This window comes from Protopterus annectens, chromosome 11.part0, assembly GCF_019279795.1.
Source record: "Protopterus annectens isolate FY-2018-M chromosome 11.part0, PAN1.0, whole genome shotgun sequence".
Classification (NCBI taxonomy): domain Eukaryota; kingdom Metazoa; phylum Chordata; order Ceratodontiformes; family Protopteridae; genus Protopterus; species Protopterus annectens.
Window position 1 is genome coordinate 1312596908 of NC_056745.1, and position 21316 is coordinate 1312618223.

General features: G+C 37.7%; 1 protein-coding gene across 1 annotated transcript in view; it reads right to left on the reverse strand.

Annotated features, from left to right (window-relative positions):
* IRF5 (interferon regulatory factor 5) overlaps positions 1-20632 on the reverse strand; it is a 1182803-nt gene extending 1162171 nt beyond the window's left edge. The window contains exon 1 of the mRNA XM_044088631.1: positions 20445-20632. The gene's annotated coding sequence lies outside the window, so the exon portion shown is untranslated. The remainder of the gene's footprint in view (positions 1-20444) is intronic.
* Between the last annotated feature and the right edge of the window lie 684 nt (positions 20633-21316).

The following is a 21316-nucleotide window of genomic DNA, read 5'->3' on the forward strand; positions in this document are numbered from 1 at the left end:
CCTCTGTGTCACTGCTCTTGAATTCTCTGAATGTAACAGGTCTATATTACGTTATCGAAAACTAATTTAATTGAACGGCATTTTACATTGAAATGCCATTTATCGAGCTGTTTATAGTGAGATAGTCTGTGTCACTGCTCTTGAATTCTCTGAATGTAACAGGTCTATATTACATTATCGAAAAGTAATTTAATCGAATGGTACTTTACATTGAAATGCCGTTCATCGAGCTGTTTATAGTGAGATAGTGGTACAGTTAAGATTGGAAAATTTGCACTTTCCTCACTGTAGTGCGATCTCGGAGTTGGTATATATAATTAGCGGGGGGTGTGCGAATTCAATAAATGGCATTTTTGATGTAAGTGCCGTTTGATTAAATTATGTTTCAAGTATGTAATATAGAACCGAATGTAACTCAGTGCAAAATTGTTGTGGATAAGATGTCAGCTTTTATGAAAATATTTTACATACTACTGTGAAATGTTTCTGTATTTACTTTACTGTATGCACAATTTCAACTTCTCTGAAGCTACTTCTCAACTAATATGAAAAGTAGAACCCTCTTTATCTGTCAGAAGTATAACCCTGATTGCTGTCTTTGCATTAAACTTACATTTTCATTGTTTTTCCTTTGTCCCCTGACACCCAGGTCATGGCTAAAATGGGTCCTCAAATCAGCCCATTTACCTGGCAACCAAAGAATAAACAAATACAAAAATGGGGATTAGAATGCAGAACTGAAGGTACATGGGATGAAACTGACTGCTGACAAGACAGGTGCAATGGCAGCAAATGGGGGAATCAGAAGAAACTGAAAAATAAGACAAAAGGGAAAATAGTGGAAAAGGTTAACAATGTAACACATGTGGGAGTGGTAGCTGATGAGACGTAGACCTCTCAGCTGTCTCTGTTGGAAGAACTATCATATTGATAGGCCAAATTTAGCCCTGTACCCCATGTACCAATTTTTGGAGGGAATCCTTATTTAATGTCTTGATTCATACAATTTCCTGAATTTACCTTCATAACATATGATTTTTTGAAGCTGTCCAGTAAACAGAAAATCACACTACTAAACTAATATACTAATGGCACCAATAAGTTAAAGAAAGTGGACATACATCTTACATCTCCCTTTTTTAGAAGCAAAAATAAATAACCTTGTGTGGCAGTTTTGCAACATAGTTCATTAAAGTTTAAAGATTTTGCACTGTCTCTTTGATAGTGTACTTGCATTTTTCCATCATTTTGTCACTCCGTTCTTTAAATGCATTTCAGAGCAGTATCCCACATTCTTACTGGAATCAGGAAGAGTTATGTGCTATCTGGCATTAAGATGTTATGCTAATTAGATGTGCAGACCTTTGTACATCATTTCCATATTTGCAGACTGAGATGTATAAGAAGGAAAAGGAAAGTTTGAAAGATCTGATAAATGGTTTTAGTACCATCCTTGCATCCATCATTAGTCAGCTGGATCACTATTCACATTATTAGACATCCGTTATCCTTTTTGTTTTTGTTACCATTCTCCTCCGCTGCCACCGTTCAGCATCAGTCCCTGCCATCCAATTGGCCCATCCTTTCCCTCTTCACATGGGGCGACAGTAAACCAAGAAGGGCAATCATTCAGGCAGCCATCAGGGGTGTTTTGATGTTTATCCCTAAACTGCACAGTGTATGCATGTTAAAATGCCCCATGGTACTTTGTGCAATAGGCATCAGTGAAGACATGTCCCTCACTGGCTCCCAAGGACCCAGCACTCACATATGATCTCTAGTCCCCACCAATGACTCTACTTTAAAACTGTGTGCCTTAAGCTCACACCCTGTCTCCTCCTTTAAAGACAGGTGGTGTGACGATGCTGTGGTGCTTCTCCCTTCCTCCAGCTAACTCCAGCAGGAACCTGAGCTGCTAATCAAACATAAGTCATAGTCAGGGCATTACCCTCTGTGTCAGTGAAGCTGGCTAAACACCCATTGTCTTTGGGAATGACTGTAGAAATTAAACAAGTTTTTCTTAAGGTAATGTCACTCTACATACACTTTCACATGCAGTTGTTTCTTTTTCTGCAGATTACAAGAAGCTCACAATTTATCAGAAAGATTAAAAGACACCAGGCATGCTTACTTACAATACTTGCAAACTATAACCATATTGGCCAAAGAATATTAGAAAGTCATTCACAAGCTCCTTCACTTGGATATGGTGGCTGCCCCTTGCAAAGCTCCTCTGGTCAATAATGAATTTATTGCCATCCTGTTCACAACTAATTTTCAAGATACAATTCTTGATCAAGCCAACTTGCTTGGTAATGTTACCCAGCATACAGATCTAATTGGAACCTTTTTTTTTTTTTTTCACCATTTTGCAAATGTAAAAGGTAAAGGGTTCCCTTCTATAACTAGAATAATCTGACACACTCTTTTTGTGACATACATTCCATACCAGTAACAAAATTCATCCAAAAAACAGACAAGGCATAGTTCTTACAAGCTGGCACAAAACAGCCATCTTATCTGTAAATACATAAGGCCTGATCTTTTAACAATTATACTCTTGTTCTCTGTCTGCTGAGAGGAGGCTATTACATAAGCAGCTGCAAAACTGCCTTGATAAAAAGTAGTTAATGACAAATTCACAGCATAGACCTGGCTAGGGAGTGCCTATTGAGACGTTTAGCTTAAACGAATATGCATAGTTTCTTTGATCAAACTCCCTGTCTAAGTCTTTGAGACTCCAAAATGGTATCTCTTAGTATTCAATTTTATGTTTTCACCATTGTAATATGTCTACAACATGCAGACATAATGAAAGGAGCTTAAACTCATTAAAGATTTAACCCTTCTTCTTTTTCAGAACAATGACATTACTACAGTCCAGTTACCACTGGAGATGAGTTTCAGGGACCTTGGCATATGACGTAAAAGATTCAAGAATACCACTAAACATAACAAAATAAAACACATGCTGTTCACTGGGAAAGGTGCATCAGTTTAAGGAACACTAATTTAACTTGCACTGCCTCCAGTAGAGAATCTGAAGAAACCATAAATATGATCTCTGCAAACATCATAATCATGTGTTTCTTGGTTGTTGGGAAATGGCCAGAAAGAACTCACCTTAAACCTTAGAAATAACCAAGAGAAAAATATGCAATAGGCAACAGGAGCTGAAGTTAAAGATGAACCTGGAAAAAAAAAACCTGTGCAAGAACATTTAGAACTGTCTCCCTACCGCAAGTGAAAGAAAAGAACGTGGCAAGTTAATATTACCCTGGAGCATTAATTGTCCAGAAGGAGTCTGGAACACAATACAAAACTTTAAGTAATACGAGGACTGTCAAACTGAACATTCACATATGTTCGCTCTTCATATTCAGAACACTATCAGGAAAAACTATTCTTTTCTTGGTACTTTCATAAAAGAGACTGAAGAAGTTCAGTGCAAAAGGGTTACATTTCTCGTATTTGCCCAGTCTGAAAAGTACGTAAACAAACTGCAGACAAATGAAAATGAAATCTGTAGATAAGTAGAGGGGACCCTGAGTGCCAACTTCATTATACCTTACTATCTGAAACAAGCTGTCTACCAATAGCACTGAGGAGCAAATGCCTTATCTGCTGACTAATCTATAATTTACTTAACCTACGTCAGTTTATAGCATTAAAAGAGACAAACAGCCTAAAGTAACTGATTAGAAAGATCCAGTGAAACAGATCCTCAGTGTTGTTTTCCTCTAGAGGCCTTTTCCATAGCTGGGCCACAGTAGCGGAATACTCCCATATTCCAAAAGATATGCAGTAGGTGGACTGGACACTCTAAATTGGCCATAGGTGAGAGTGTGTGTGCGAGTTAGTGGTACAAATGAACTACCGTGGCAGGGCTAGCCACCCGGCGGTGTAAACTCTGGCTCGAGATGATTGTCACTGCTAAAGTGACACTCCGACCCCATATGCAAAATGGGAAAAAGGGTTTGAAGATGGATGGAGTACTGGAATTCCATCTCCCATCAAACCTCTAAAGCTAATTTCTGTAAATGTCTGATCAGTTTCTCTTTGGATTCTTCCTAAACTCTGTTACCTAGAACTTCTTTATACAGTATAAACTAAATGGTACAATCAAAAATATCCATTATGCAGCCTAAGTAGTAAGCACTTTAACAAGTGCTTTTCCAAAACTCTGTTCAGTATCACATTTTTTTTTACTTTATTTTTACAACCTTCACTACTTTGTTGTACCTTACCTTCTGCATCCTTCTTGCAGCCACAGAAAAAAAAAGACTGTTTACTTTTTGTTGTACAACAAATATCTCACAAACTATAAAGATGATTTGAAAAGTTCTCCAGTAATGGAAATACTTATGGTTTCTTTTTTTCTGTTTGCATCTTAATTTATTCTGTTAATGACTGAGTAAAACTAAATTTTTTCTGTGCCCTAGATTGTACACTGAGTCCAGCCGTTCTTCCTTTTTACTGTATTATTTGTAATGTCATTATGGTTATTGCAGCAGATTTAATCACATTTTGGAGTTTTTTTCTACCCAGGCCTTGATTTAAAATGACCCTGGTCTGATTGGATAATTCAGTTAACCAAGAAAATGAATGACACAGAATTATGAATCTTCAATGGCAGAAACTTTATAAACCTAGAAAATGCTTAAAATAGCCATGTGGTAAGCCAAAAATGAATGCTGCACACTATACGTGCAAAACAGACACACGACTTTCACAACATACCCCAGTCATAAATCTATACTTACTTTTAGAGTTAAAAAAAGTAAAATACAACAATTAAACTAAACACATATTCTGCTTATTTCAAAGTAAAATAAACTTCAGATACTTTATACACATATAATTCACATTTACAACTCAACAAAGCAACAGTGTTCAACTAAATCAGTGTCCTAGAAATAAGATTCTTTAATACTGGAAAAAAAAAAAAAACTAAAAGTAAGGAATAAATTATAAACTTCGGACTGCAACTAGCCCATTGGACAAAATGATACTACTGCTAAAATGGACATGATTCTGATTCCATCTATCTAAATCTATTAACAGTAAACCAACTAAAACGAAAAACTTCTAAAATATGAAAAAATCTCAAAATCGGAGAAAAAGTAACTATGTTTTGGTACAGGGATTAAGTCCTGATTATGGTCCAGGAAACCAGATTTCAGTTAGCAGCTCAGGCCTTTAACGTATTGGCTATTGAGGATGAAATTAATGACCGGGATTTGCCTCCTCTTTTTTTCTTAGGTAGGAGTGATTGTTTGATGGGCTAGTGGGCTTCATTGGAGACCAGTAGATTCAGTGAAATGTGTAAGCTGGGCTAGGTATGTGGCCATCCCTTCAGTTTTTGATAAAGCTGACTGAATTGACCAAGCTATCTGACTACTTTATTGTTGTTACTGTTAGCAAAACATCTGGAGAGGCTTATTTATCATTAAGTCTCGTGCTGTCTTAATCAGATTAATTACTTTATTGCATTCAACATATACTCTGTAAAGGTCATAGGACTGAGTCTTCTTTATGGGAAAGGGGGGTGCACATACTTCATATCAGTTTTTGTTTATTATTATTATTACATAGTGTCTGTGCCACTGTTCAGAGTTATACTAGGGTTTATGCCATCCTTTTAGTCACTTGTACCATATTTACCAAGGAATCTTTATTTTATAGTGTAACACCAAGTAATGTTAACATTAGCACTCAGGTGAACCTTGAATAGGAAATTAGAATATGTCACTGTCTTTACCTTAGCATCACTATTGTCCAGTGTCATATGGAGTGAGTAGATTGTTGTCTTTGTGCCATCATTTCTAATACTTGCCAGATAAAGTGGCTTCCCCCACAACTCTTGGAAGAAGTTCAGAGACTGCAGTATATTGTTACTTACATAATGAGCAGTGTAAACTAAAAAGATTGCAATCTGAAAAGCCCAATATCTACTCAGAGTTCGTTCACCATCAGATACCTTTGTTGATGTTATTCTAGGCATCTATTCATTATATTTGCATAGCAGAAAATTTCAAATAATCAGACATGTATCACATATTTTTTAAGTTATAGGAAATGGTAGATCAAGCTTGCAGCCTTTCGGTGATTCATTGAACATATCAGTGGACAATCAGCTATGCGCTGATGCTGTTTTCATGGAATTTCAAAAAGACATTCAACAGCATTTAATTTCAAAGTAAAATCCATGTAGAATGATATTCCTACTCATTAACTGGCTAAAAGAATACACAGAAACTGATGCATACCATTAGAATAACATATTTCACCTTAGTTCTCCATTATATATAGGTTTTTTATTGGTTGCACAAGGACTGATTCTGGAACCTTCTGTTTTTGGCAGGATTTTAATCATTAGCCTAAACATTAATTCTGCTTGAGGAAAGGCTTAAAAACAGTACCAATGGAACTGGATTGAGAAGTTTTCATATTGGTATTACATCTTTAACTCAAGATGTAAAACATGATTTTATTTTACTGTAGTCTAAAATGATGCACGCGTGTATACACAACACTGGGTATGATAGATTCAAGTCAAGAAAGTGAAGCCTGGCTGCTAAAGTTCTCAGGCCTGAAACAAAGCCAGAGAAATACATCACCTAGTCAGCCCTACCACAGCGACATTAAAGTGAAAGAAGAAGCATAGGCATAAGACAATTGTGTGCAAGACCAAAATCTAAAATATTGACCCCACCTTTTTTCATTACCCTAGTGTAGAGGACTTTGCCCCCCCCCCCCCCCCGATCATCTTACATGCAAACAGTGGGATGTCAGCATGTCTGTGAGCTATGACATTCACTGACAGCAGTGTTTGTTTTCAGGTTAAATTAAACATAAATCCATGCTTCATCCCTGAAAAAAAATGTACCTAATGTGCTTTGATTCCTGTACTTTGACCCACACTAATACACACAAAAAGATAATTCTGGAAAAGATCAGGAAGAGACAGACTATATTTTCTTCTACTGATCAGAACACTCCTTGCAATATTAACTGGCCATGTGGACATTCCCTGATATAGCTCATTTTTATATAAAATAAATAAATAAATTCAAACAGTAGGGGTTTCAATGGAATTTTATCATTCAGACCTATGCCCACATCTGCCCATAGTCTAATGATCATCTTGTTTCTGTTACTTCAGTTAAGTTCCTGACATCCCCACTATATTCATTCACTACAATCTTTTCCATAACCAAAAACTTAAAACTACTACTCAAAGTTAGATCTTTACATAAATAACATTTTTGAACATGCCTTATGTATGTTTTTATGTATGTTTTTCATATATGCATTCTCATGCTTTACCGTAATCATCTGTTTCAATTTATTTAGCACGGTTAGGCTTGGTTTCTCTTGCTGCTTTTTCTTATACTATTTTACTATGCCGGTTTTTTTTTATATAATTTTATTATGCTATGCCTTTAAATTAGCTAGGATACTGATATGTTCTTTTATGTTATTGGCTACAGCATTAATGATTCTTCTATTTAAAACTTAGCAATGTTTGGTTTGGTTTCCATGTCTGAAGAAGCAGTATTTTGACTACTGCGAAAGCGCGTACGTATTATTAAATTTCCAGATTTTAACCCCACTTGAAGTTTGGTTTTTGACTGCCACTTTGTTTTGGTTCACATGTGTTTTTGGAGTGTTTTTTTTTTTTTTTTTTTTTTTTTGAGTGAACCATTTATCCTCTTTGCCTTGACTGTTGTGTATGTAACATGTAGTCTACACTTTGTGGTAAACTTTATGAATCCCTGTCAGTATTTAAAGCTGCAAGAATATCAGTAGGAAAACTGAAATTAGGAGGAAGAAGTGTGAGTTATGTCTGTGTTGTTTGTTCACTCAGAACAGTGTAGATGGTATTGAATCCCAATCATGGACAGAAAATATTATTCCATGGTTGCAGGCTGACCCACTAACAACACATAGTCTCTTCTTCATAAGTCAGCACAAGAAAATTATGAAAAGCTGATGTGTAAAAAATGTTTAACTTGGAAGGATGTCAGCAGTAGTATTACATCATAAAAAAATCATCTCAGCTCTTTCCTACAAGATGACCAAAAACAAGACAGGGATAAGCTTTATACTGACAGACTGGGTCAATCAAAGTCATGCTTTGTGAATGTGTTGCATGTCAGCACATTGAAAAAAGTAAAATACAGACCAGGATGTGACAGACTGTATATTCTGCTGGTGATCAGCACACTCCTTGTAATATTAACTGTTCATGTGGAAAGTTCATGTTATCTTACACTTTCAAGAGAGGTATTATCCAGGTCCTAAATAACATGTCCAGAGGTGTTATGCAATATCTGACTTTAATTCCTGAATAGTCTAGTCTTCTGTTATTTATATTGGCAGAATCAGACCGATACTTTAGCAGATTTCCTTTTGGAGAGGAACTATTTTAAAATAGAGGTAGTTAATCTTGCTACAGGGTCACTGAAACAGCTGCAAGAAACTGTGAGACAGAGATTAAGCTCCGTGCAGATACAAATAAGATGGATTCATACACTGCAGTTGTGTTTATTTATTTATTGACATTTGATTACTGGGAAAGTCCAACTGGGTAGAATCCCATTTTCAGCTGAGGCCCAGGGAGAAAAGCTCCAAATTATTACAAAATATTTTAAAAACAATAATTTTACAATCTTTAAAAATAAAACAGAAACATCTGCAATTTAAAGAACTATAACAAATTAGTGATCATATGAAAACATTGGTTAAGAATTGATATGTTATATGACAATCATTTAATATTTATTGAAATTTTTTAGACAGTTTGTACAGAAATTAAAGGTAAGTTAGTCTAATATAAACAGGAATTGCAATATGAAATGAGGGAAAACAGGCTTATGGCATATTTAGAGAGAAAGTTGCAGAAGAGAACAGAATTTGAGACACAAGGAAGTAAGTGAAGCAGGGAGAGTAAGGAGGTACAACGAATGGAAAAGGTAGTTTTTTCACATTTGGGGATGTAGTGTATCATGGTTTTCAGCTTGAACAGAGCCACATTTTAGCTAGGACAGCTTTCAAAGTTGTCTTGAAAGATGGGAGGGAGAATATTGACCTGCTGGATAGAGATAAGGAGTTCAGGACCTTAACAGCCTTGTACGAATACAGACAATGCCCAGCAGATTTGGTAGGTTTGTAGACAGAGAGGATTTTTTGGTCACTGGATCAAAATGGATGACTGGGAACATAGTTGTGTGAAATGGTTTTAGTGCTGGACAGACAGAAAGATTTTGGATAATTGTATAGGTGGTAAGAAGCTGTGTACAGTATATATTGGTTGAGGAGGCAGTTCTAAACAATTTAAGTTTTTTAGTACTATATAGTGAGTAATCAGTTGTCTGTATGTTTGGGTTCCAAAGAATTTGGTGGTTAGAACATTAGTATAACTGGAGGTAGTATTAAAAGGAAAGTGATACAAAATCTCTTAAAAAATACCTGCTTACTCATAAAAGTAATACCTTACAAACTATTGGCTCAGCTACTGAGTTGCCATGGAAACAGTTGACTTAATTAACTGATTGAATTGCACAATTTATTCTAATGATAATATTGATTTATGTGCCTATGTTATTACTGTTGTTTTGGATGCAATAAAAATATATAAATTTGGTATTATAATTGCTTTTTGTCATTGTCTATTTACATTTAAATGTTGTTTTTACTGGTACTGTGTTTAATATTTCTTGGACAGCTCATATTCATAGTTTCATAGTTTCATAGTATAGTACTAGGCTATCTGCCCTGGGGCATTTGTAAGCCTAGCCATAGTGATGTGGCTTTTACCACCCCATGAAATGGTACAAAAAATGTACAGAATAAATTTAGAATACTGTGCCTCTGTCTAGTAGTGACACAATGAAGGTCCCCTTATATAATAGAATTAGTTTACTGTGCCCCTGTCTAGCAGTGACACAGATGTGACCCCTGGGGTAAACTTACGATCTCCCATCCACTCATCAAGATTTCTCTTGAAGAGAGTCAGTGAGGGGCTCTGCCTAATATGAACTGGGATCTTGTTCCAAAGCATGGGAAGCCTCAGGGTTATGAATCTATCCCTCCAGCATGTCCTATTCATACTTGTGCCAAGGTTTAAGTCTTTAGCTCTCGTGGTCCTGATGGATTTGGATTTTTGAGGTGGAGCATGTCCATCAGATCCTGATTGGACATGGCCTTGTACGTCAGGCAGAGATCACCTCTGAGCAGGCGGTATGCTACTGAATAGAGCTGAAGTTTCTTTAGTCTGGCAGAATAAGACATATGTTGGAGACCCTTGATCCTCTTGGTGAGGTACTTTTGTGGTCTTTCCAGCTGTTGCAAATGCCGGGTGAGGTACATACCAAATGGGGCATTGTACTCAATCATGGGTCTGATGAGGGAGGAATATAGGGGTACAATGACATCCTTGGATCTGGATGTGAATCCCTTCATGATGAGGTGTGCAAGGTAGAATGTTTTTCTAACCACTTTGGCAACGTGGGTGTCAAATGAGAGGTTGCTGTCGACTTGGGTCCCTAGGTCTCTGATTACTTTTTCCGTACTCAGTGGGTTGCTGTCTATGTGATAATTTGTGGGTACTTTGTTTTTCGCAAAGGGGGTGACTATACATTTTTTGGCATTTAGTTTAAGGCCGTGACTCCAGCACCAGTTGTCCGTTTCTGTGAGGCCTTTTTGTAGGATGTGTGTGTCGGCTGGTGTATCGACTATGGTGCCTAGTTTGCAGTCATCTGTGAACTTTGTCAGCCACAGCCCTCCCATGTTTGCTTTAGCATCTGAGAAATAAATGCCGAACAAGAGGGGTCCCAGGACAGATCCCTGTGGGACACCACTTGTGACTGGCTTTGAGTCTGACATTGCTCCAGCGATTTTAACTTTATGGGTTCTGTCCTTTAGCCAGTTTGCAACCCATCTAGTGACATAAGGGTTTACTTTTAAGCTGTTGAGCTTATCTATGATGCCTGAGTGGGGTATTGTGTCGAAGGCCTTAGCCAAGTCCAGGTATGCTGTATGGACTGCTTTGCCCTCATCAATGGCTCTAGTGACTGTTTTGAAAAAGTCAACCAGGTTTAAAAGGCAGGATCTGCCATTTACAAAGCCGAACTGGGTGGGGTCAAGTGTCTGTAGGTCCCCTATGTCTCTGTTTATGAGTTCCATAATGATTCTTTCCATACCTTTGCAGACCAGGCTGGTTAAGCTTATGGGGCGGTAGTTTCCAGGGTCTGTAGAGGCACCCCCCTTGTGGAGTGGGACCACTGTTGCTGTATGCCAGTGTTCAGGTACATATCCCGAAGTAAGGCTAAGGTTAAATAGCATTTTATGTGTGGGTTTAGCTTCTCTTGGAGTTCACGTAACACGCAACCCGGGATACCGTCAGGTCCCATGGATTGCTTTGTTTAGGGCGGTTCTCACTTGGACATCTGAGATGACAGGGAGATTACATTCAGCTGGGATAAGTATTTTTTCTTTTGGGGGTGAAGGAGGGGAGAAATTTGCACTGAACCTGTCAGCCAGAATGTTGGCAATATCTGTGGGTTCAGTGTATTTTTTGTTGTTTTGAACCAACTCTGAGCATATCTGAGGTTTTCTGCCCAGGTTTCTAACATAGCTGAAGAAGGCTTTGTGGTTATCTTTAGTGTCCTTAGCGATTTTTCTCTCAAAGTTGGCCTTGGATGTTTTTATGAGAGAACGTAGTTTTCTGCTAATGTTGATCAGAGATGTCTTCCCTTCATGGGATTTTGCTCTGACGTGCAGTAGCTTCCTTCTTTTGTTATACAATTTGTTTATGGCTGAGGTCCACCAGACAGGATGCTTACCTTTGGTGGAGAGGGACTTGGATTTGTTTGGGATTGCATGATCCATGCATTCTTGGAGATGTCCATAGAAAGCATTTGTGAAGGATTCGGCATTGTGGGATGTGGTATCCACTGGCACAGTGGGCTTAAAGGATACCATCTCAGTCTTAAGAAGAGTGAAGTCTGCTTTTGAGAAGTTTTTCACTGTGGTCTTTTGTGCTGGGGTGGAGGTGGGATATGTATATCCAGGGTGATTAGTTTGTGGTCAGATCTCACTAGTGAGGGGTATACTTCCAGTGTGGAGCATTTTGTCCCCATGTTTGTGATGATCAGGTCTAGTATATTATCTCCCTAGTGGGAGAGGTGACTAGTTGTTCCAGTGCATTTGAATTTATGAATTCCAGGAACCTTTGGGCTAGGGTATTAGGGCTAGAATAATGTACCCAATCTATGTTTGGGTAGTTGAAGTCTCCCAGTATGATGGTATTTTGTGATACATTCATATCCTCCAATGTCTTCAGGAAGGCTGAGTGGGGTTCTTGAGATTGGGAGGGTGGTCTGTAACATGCTACCAGTTGTATAGCAGTTTTGCCTATGGTTAGATGCACCTGTATGGTCTCTGATGCTTCATGTGTTGCTACTAACATGGATGTGTGGGTGTCCTTGATGAATATGGACACTCCCCCTCCCTTTGTGGTTCAGCCCGGGTTTTGGGGCCGAAAAGCATGATACGAGGTATAGCCTGGTAGCGATGGGGTGCTCTCAGGAGCCTTGAACCAGGTTTCAGTTACTGCACAGACGGCGATGTTCTCCATGCTGAGGAGTGCATCAAGTGCCTGCATCTTGAGATTTAGACTTCTGGCGTTGAGCAGCATTACCCTTAGTTTTTCCCATTTTTGTTTTCTAAGGAGGTGGGTTTGTCTTTTGAGCCTTGCCTAAAAAAGGCACTATGGGGGTGGCAAGAGCCTTAGCCAATATCCTGAAGCCCAGTGGTGACAGGTGTAAGCCATCCCTTGCGAAGCAGCATGGCTTGTCCAACATGTCATCCCAGGCAGACAGACATTGGATCCCCTTAGAATGACACCAGTACTTGAGCCAATTGTTAAAGCTGATCATCTTGTCTTTGTATTGTGGTATCATTCTTGGTGAGGGCAAGATGCTGCTCAGGGTCAGGGTCATACCAGCCTGGGCTAAATAATCGGAGAGCTCCTCTATGTCTCTTTTCATGTAGTCCAGGGAGGTACGTCTCAGGTCATTCACACCAGCATGGACAATGACAGCATCATATTTGTACTTGCTTTGGAGTGACTTGAGTGCGTGTGTTATGTGGCGGATCCTAGCTCCCGATAGACAGCTCACAGTCACCTTCTCCTTGTTCAGCCTGGTCAGCGGGACATCAGTGTGTCTGACTATAGAGTCACCTATTACTAGTGTATCAGGCAAGGTTTTTGGCCTCAAGGGCTGGGATTGGTTGACACACTGATTTATTGAAGTATGTGTTGCATGTGTTTTGTTTTGAGGTGGTGGATTTTTGGATGTCTGCTTTGGGAGCCTCTGTTGTTTTGGTACGTTTTTTATTAGAGCCTCCGAGTATGTCTTTGTGTTTTTATGTGTTTGGTTTGCAGTTGTGGTAGGTCTATGTGGGACTGGGATTGTTGTGTGTGTGGTTGCCATCTCCTCCTGTCTGGTCATGCCAGCCCTGAGTTGAGAGAGTTCAGCCTCCAGTTTGGCTATATAGTTGCATCTCTCACATGTATTTGTGTTTGTTGGGAGGAGGAGAGGTTTGTCTGTGTACATGAGACAATTATAGCATTGTCTCAAGATACCCAGATTGACCAGCTAAATTGGAGACAACGCCAGTAATCTACCACTCGACATGCTAGAACAGTATAAGGGAGTGGTATACCTTTAAGGGAAGTGGATATTCACAGGGGTGGTAAGTAGATGTAGTGCTTTACTTAGTACGAGAGTGCTTACTTAGTAGAGAAGTATTGAGAACAAGTGCTAGGCTTATAATATAGTGAGTAGTCTGGTTATACTAAGAGTAGAGCTTCCTTAAGGGAAAATTTGAAGAGCAGACTTGGCGGAGCCAGAAAAAGTTTAACCTTGTTTAACTGGCGCTGCGCTATGCGCACAACTGCGCAAAGCCGTGCAAACACAGATTTTAAACAGTGAACTACAAAAGAGCTAGAAATGGTCCAAAACAACCAATTACTACAGCTTCTTGTGCTGAGGTCACTTCCTACAGGGACAGGTAGGCTGCTCAAGGCTCCCCACTCCCACTGGTGAGCAAAGAAACTTCCTTCTATCCAAGTAAGGTAATGGACAACACAGGAACTACACCACAGCCCAGAATACAGCAATGCCTGTAAACTGGTCTAAACTAGTCGAGGAGAGGCGGGAAAACAAGGATTATTTTTTTGTTTTTTTGTTTTTTTGGTAGAAACACAGAAAATGCAGAAACAGTGATAAATTAGTTACACAGGCTAGCACACTTTAGTGGGCAGCCTCCACAGTTAAATTAAACAAACAAACAAACAAACTTTCGATCAAATTCGACTAAAATGTAACTTTAAGTGCAGATTTTAAAATAATGCAGCAAACAGTTAAAAAAGAGTTCAAGCTAGTTCAGGGTAAGCTACAGAAGCTATTCCAAACACCAGGGTTGTAGAATAAAGATTCTCTAAATCGTTGTTACTGCTTTTAGTATTATTAACATCTTCTTGTCAGAGTTGAAGTTCCAACAAGAGATTTGACTGGCTAGTGCTTTTCAAATTATCTTTTCATTCTTTCTAGAACATTTCACTAATATGTATGGTAACAAGAGCTTGGCAAACAGGATTCTCATCCCTAAGATGGCACACTAAATGGAGCTCTTAGATAAAGGGCTATTATTAAAGTGGTATCGCTTATCATTACAATATCGTATTCCTATGACCAGCTTTAGGCCTGTTTGCACTACCATTCTGGACAGTCAGAACTATGACTTACCAAATAGGTTACCACTGTGTTGCGAGGGAGGACAGATGGGGTGTGAAGAGACGACGAGGGCAGGAGACATGCAAACTGTGGAGGAAAGAAACATAAATAATCACCAATTCATTGGAGATCAGATGGTCCATCGCTTAAAACAGCTGCTGAAGTGGCATGGCTGATAACCTGGAAGCTTCTACCTTCCAGTTAATTATCTATTTTTTCCTTTTAAAGGTTAATTAAAAAATTATCTATTCTTTCTTTGAATATTATGTGTACATAAAGGTGACAAGTGCTGGAACACTGCAACGTGGTAGAAAACATGGTCAAGCATAGATCAGCAGAAATATTTATGAGAACTTGCATCTGGTGAAAGTTGAACCTGCTTATCCTCTAATACTTCACATTATTGTACTTCTTAAACTACTATACTTACTTCTAATTAGCACAACCAGATTACTATTCCATCGCTAGTTCTCAGTTAACACTCAGACTTGTTTATCTGATACCTAACTCTATTGTACTTCTTAAATTACTACTATCTAACTTATACACCACTCTTCTATATGTAAATTCTTAGTACAAGGCTTGCAGATTTAATGTTTGTGAATATCAATACAGATTTTATTATACTGGCTATTATGATATGTATTCACTGAAACTGTACTTATATTTGTTATTGTAAATATTGATTGCATTAAATACGATGCCTTGGAATTTTTCTCCTTGGGCCTCTGCTGAAAAAGGGCACCAGTCAGACATTCCCCATTAAAAAAAAGAATGGTCAATAAATAAATACGAGTTAAAACAAAATGAGTAGACTTGATAAACTGTTCATCTTCTACAAACTGGTTATTTTTGAAGTTTATATGTAGTGCATGGAATTATTTATTTATTTTTTTTGCTTTGAACTATGACCTTGCTGCAGTAAGAACTGAACATTTCTGAGAAGTCCAGAAGTACTACCAGTCAAAAAGGAAACAACCAGATAAAGTGTAATGTGTTTGATCAATCTTTCCAACTTCATGTAAGCACATGACCTAAAGCTTATATATAATAAAATCAGCATGCTTGAGAAGGAATGATTAATAAAGCAATGATAAAACTTACATAATTTATTACTTCAGTATCATGTACTATAAACAAGCACATAAATTCAAGCGTATGTATAATAAAGTCTATAGGCCAGAGAGAGAATAAGTATTAACAATGCTATATAATCCATCCAAGATGTCAGTTTCATTAAATAAAAATTCAGCATCTTATGTTCAAGGAAGATGGAAAGACTTTTGGATAAAATCTTTGGAAAGACTTTCACAGGACTGACACTGATATGACAACATCAAAAAGTCCATAAACATAAATTTGGCCTTCAGAGTTATCAAGAAGAGTCCACTACATTGTTGATATATCCCTAACCAGCAGCCAGCACAAATAGACAGAAATAATGAACCAATGTTTATAAATGTCAGCTAACAATCTAGCTATGAGATTTTGACCCAGCAATAGCTGACATACTGAATCCCACATTTCTGAGATGCAAGGCAACAATATAAATTATAGATAAAGGTAGCACTTAGTAAGAAGAGCACATTTGTGTAGGAATGTTCAATACAAGGGCAAGCTGTAAACACAGAAATGTTTTGTTTTCTTTTTCTTTTTTTTTTTTTTTTTGTCAAAAAAAAGTCAAAATTGTATTTTAACTCATGCAAACCAGTTTCCCTTTTCTGCAGAAAAACAAGAACATTCAGAAACAGGAACTTACCAAGTCACATGAATGGATTTGGTGAAAAACATGAACTGTAAAATTTCTGATGTAAGTACATGCTCTGCCTATGAGGAATTTAAGCAAGCAAGTTGCATCTATTACATTTTAAGTGTTTTACTGTTTACTGTTTGGAATTGGGGTATAGAGAAATTATTGAAAACCAAGGGTAAGGCATACAGGAAAAGAAAAAGCCATTTAGGAAAAAAATATATATTTTTTTGACAGAACCCTATTTCTCCCTTCTAGGGAGCTATTCAGTGTATTGTAATGAGCATTACTAGAATTAACAAATTGTAACTAAAGTAGACCAATTTTCTTGTTTTGAAAATGACTGCAAAACACATTTGTGTCTAAAGCATTTTTGTATCAAATGTGTATAAACAAAATTCCAAATGTTCTTGGTAAAAGTAACTTTTCATGAAGCAAAATCCTAAATTCAGCAGACTCACCGTAATAAATCATATTGACAAAAACACTTTCAGTTATTGATACTGCAGGGCATCAAGAAAATTATACAGGTTTCCCCAGAAAAAAATTCAACCCTCATGGTATCTGGAAAATTGCGTAGTAAAGACAAAGGCACTGATGAGTTGTGACTGTGTTACCCAGAAGTACACAACACCCAGCACAGCTCCAGATCAAATTCTTCTGAAGTGTGTAAGAATTAATACAAATTATAGAGTGCCTCATGCTTATAAATGCAGTTAGTTATACAAATTCTGTAGCAAAAAAATAGGCCCACCTGTGTCAGTAAGGCTCATCTGATTAACAAGGCATAACACTACTGCAGGAGGAGAACATATCTGGCTTGTCACCACACCTGTGTAATTTGCCTAGTACTGCAATCCAGGATGACGACTTCCTAATGCCATTAGGTGTGCACTGTTTGCTCTCTGGTAGTTCTGCCAGGGCAGTTTGATGACAGAATGACTCCCAGCATGAAATATGAAAAAGCTCTTCACAAATGACTCAGTGAAAGGTTTCTTTGGAGACAGCTGTTACTCCTATGTCCAAGACAAATCCTACAAACTTTGGTTCTTTCTCTTTTGAAACACTGGGCATCTGGTAGTCACAGTCAAGCTCAGTCACAAAACATGTCTAATGGTTGTCTTGACTCTCCACCTTTTAAAGGATGATCCTAGTGAACTATAACTTGCTTAAATACTAGCAATGTAGAATCTCCCTCACTGCTTCTCCTTCTTGGTCATTGTTATGGCTAATCACATACTGTGTGCACAATGGTAGAAAATGAATACTTTTATTGCAAGTCAAGGCCACTAAATATACCACATTCAGAAACATAAATCAAATTAAATGAAATGAGTACAAATAAGCAAACAAAATTAGTTATCTGTGTCCATATTGTGGATCTGTGTTATGATGTTAAGGGTACAATTAAATAAATACCTCTAGGATGATGTCACACATTTAAAATATATACTGTTGAAAAAAGGCAGTTTGGTTTGTGGGGACAAATAAGCAACATGGAAGGGTGCTGCACAAATCAGAAATTCCTGAACATACCCCTTCTGATTACATCCTGATACATATAATTACTATCATAGTCTTAGTGGTTTAGAATCCCTTCTCAAAGCTTAAAGTTCCTGATTATATAAAAATAAGTCTATGGATAAGTGAGTGGTCCTAACCTCCACCATGAAGTTTAGTAGTTATAGCCTTCTAAGAGGTTATTAAAGTTCAATACCAAATGCCACAGCCATCAGTACTTCCAAAGCCATGGTATTTTTCTTTACCTAATGTGGCAAAACCTACCAGGTGTAAATGCCGCTTTTTAGGGGGTGATTTCTAGGGTATCATGTCGCTAGATCAATACTTTTTTGTGAGTGACAACATTATGAATTAAAAACACTGAAAACCACTATCAGCAAGTACTAAACTAAGTGTTTTTTGCAGCAAGCAAACTTGTCTACAGCCCCCATGTGGGGAGACATCACCCTAGATTTATATATACCCATGTGGGGAGACATCACCCTAGATTTATATATACCCCCACTCTAGTATCACACAACAGTAAGAGCAAAGGCAATTAGCACTGTAAGTGACATTCACTGTGTCTGAGTCTGACGATTAGCAATCTCTACAAGAAGATTCAATCTTCTGAGATGCTTCTCCCTCGGGACACTGACTCGTGTGGATTTTCCTCAATGGGTTGCAATAAGAATCAAACAGTTCACAAGCTCATGCAGTTTAAAACTTGTTGGCTTAACTCACAAAGCTGTATTATTAGCAGTACTGAGATTAGTGGCTAGTTATGTAGGCATCAAGGGATCTTTACCAAGTGAATAACTTGCAATGCATTTTATGTACTGAGCTGATATTAGTAAGCACATCTGCATGCAGGGAGCATTTATTTAAGATGCACAGATTTAACCACAAAGGAAACTAAAATTACTAAAGTATGCAAACTAAAATTACTAAAGTATACAATTGGAGTTCCCCAAGAACAGATATTTCTCAGAGGATCCTTGTTTGTCCAGTAGCAGCAACATCTGCATAGAATATAGGGGAGGGGGTCCTAGATTCAATCCCCAGACACGGCTCAGTGTTTTCCTTCCTAATGAGTTCTTAATACTATACTATACTAGGTCAATTGCTTGTTCTGTAGTGATGCTTATGTGTTCAAAAAATCTCCATCATGCTGGTTTCCTAGCAGAAAGGAAAACCAACTACTTTTGAAGGAAACAAAGCACTTGACTGTCCAGAGACTCCTTCCTGATCCAGTGGCAGTGACAGCTGCACAGAATATGGGGTGTCCTAGGTTCAATCTCCAGACAAGGATCGGAGTTTTCTTTTCTTGTTGTTATTGAAATATACAATTTGATACCTACCATTAAAATACATATTTAACTCCATGGACATGAATGTTGACAGAGTGTGCCAGCATATTTAGTGCTACATGTGAAGTTAAACATTAAACCACGTAATAACTTTACTGCTGTCAGCGATATTTGCCTGAAATTATCAGTGTATTGAATGCTGGACATATGTAAAAAGGCATCAAAACAGTCAGACGTGTGTATTGCAAATGATAGAGACACTTAAAAGTGAACAATGAGTCTGGCTACTAAAAATTTAGCACAAAAGAGTATGACTGACAACAATACAAAACAGAATGACGGCACACTGTTTTTCAGAACTGTCCCAGAATACTTAAAAGTCATTTACTGTGCAACAAAATAAAAAAAGTTTTCATTTTTCTATAAATAAATAATACAATCCTAACTGCATTTTTCTTCAAAGTAAAGCAGGGCTTAAGCAATGCTCAGTACATAAATAAAATAAATAGGTTCTGCAAGTTATTTTTTTTCTAGTTTCCGCCCCTGATTCAGGTATCAGATCTGCAATACTGCCATCTGGTGTCTAAAGCATACTATCATTAGTGTATTAAGGTATGTACATGGGGCCACAGATTTTATCTATGCACAAATATACACACAAACACACGTGTAATTAATGAGCATGTCTCCTCACAGTACAAAGCCAAACAAATAAGGAATTGTAATTAAAAAAAAGTTTGACAATTAAGTGTAGTATTACAGATATTTGTATTTGCAAGCCTCATGATTTTCTGTTAGCAAGTATCTGCAGCTCTTACAGACTGAGTTTCAAGCACATAAAATATAAAAGTGGAAAAAATTAATTGCGCAATCACTCTGTTGAAATAATAACAATAACAATAAATCCTGCAGTCTTGTACGAATACTATTTGTTTCTAAAAGAGCTCCAACTCCTAACTTGGCTGATAGCCAGTCAACACTATGCTTTTTTGTCTTTCAGCAGCAATCGTTCAAGTTAAGAAAGCAGTGCCAAAGGTAGGACAACAAACTTTCAAATGTGTGCTTAGTTTGACTTACCACTGTCACTGTTAGGTACATGAATATGAAAACAAGTTCAGCCAGGTCAAGATCGCTGAAATGGCATGTCAGACTTTTCCAATCATTCAGTTATCAACCAGAAATGAAATCCTCAAACAAAAGGTCACGCTTTAAAGACGTAACAATACAGTTCCAAGTGATGAAGAAAAAAGGCCCAGACATGCTTCTTTGACAGAAGAGGAAGTAGATAAAAACTGAGGAGGAACGTCATTAAAACAAGCACCTTAAAGACAGCCTCCTGGCTTGTCAATTTGTCAATTAGCAGTGTGACTGGTGCTCCCTTAAAGGCACAAATTCTTATTTTCTGCTTCACTGCTACACAGCAAGGTGTATAGGTTTTCCAAGAGACTTTTGCAGAACGGAAAACGCACTCTAAGCTCTAGCAGTGAATAGCCTGTCACAGGAATAAATCATTTTCTGTCATCTTTACAGACAGTGAGTAAAATGAAAAGTAAGTATATGCAGCAACCCCTAAGTTCTCCCCTTCTCTAAGGAGAAGATGACCAGTTTAGCAGAGCAACACAAATGTACTAGTGCAGAACGTTAACTTGTTCTGTGTGTGGTGGTGGGGAGGTGCAATGATAGAGGAGAGGCTAAGTGGTTAAATATGTTTATCAAACAAAATCAGGAATTATGAGGCATGGAGGAAGTGGAAATAAAGGTCTTACCAATATTATATAGGGGAAGTGACTGTGTATATAATATGTAGGGTGTAGAAAAATAAAAAAAAAGTTTGCTAGCACTTTTAAACTGATATTGTTATATTAATTATATTCTTTATTGTAACAGTCACATGGTTATGTTTGGTTTAAATATTGTAAAATGTTTTATGTCCTGGGCTACATTGTCAA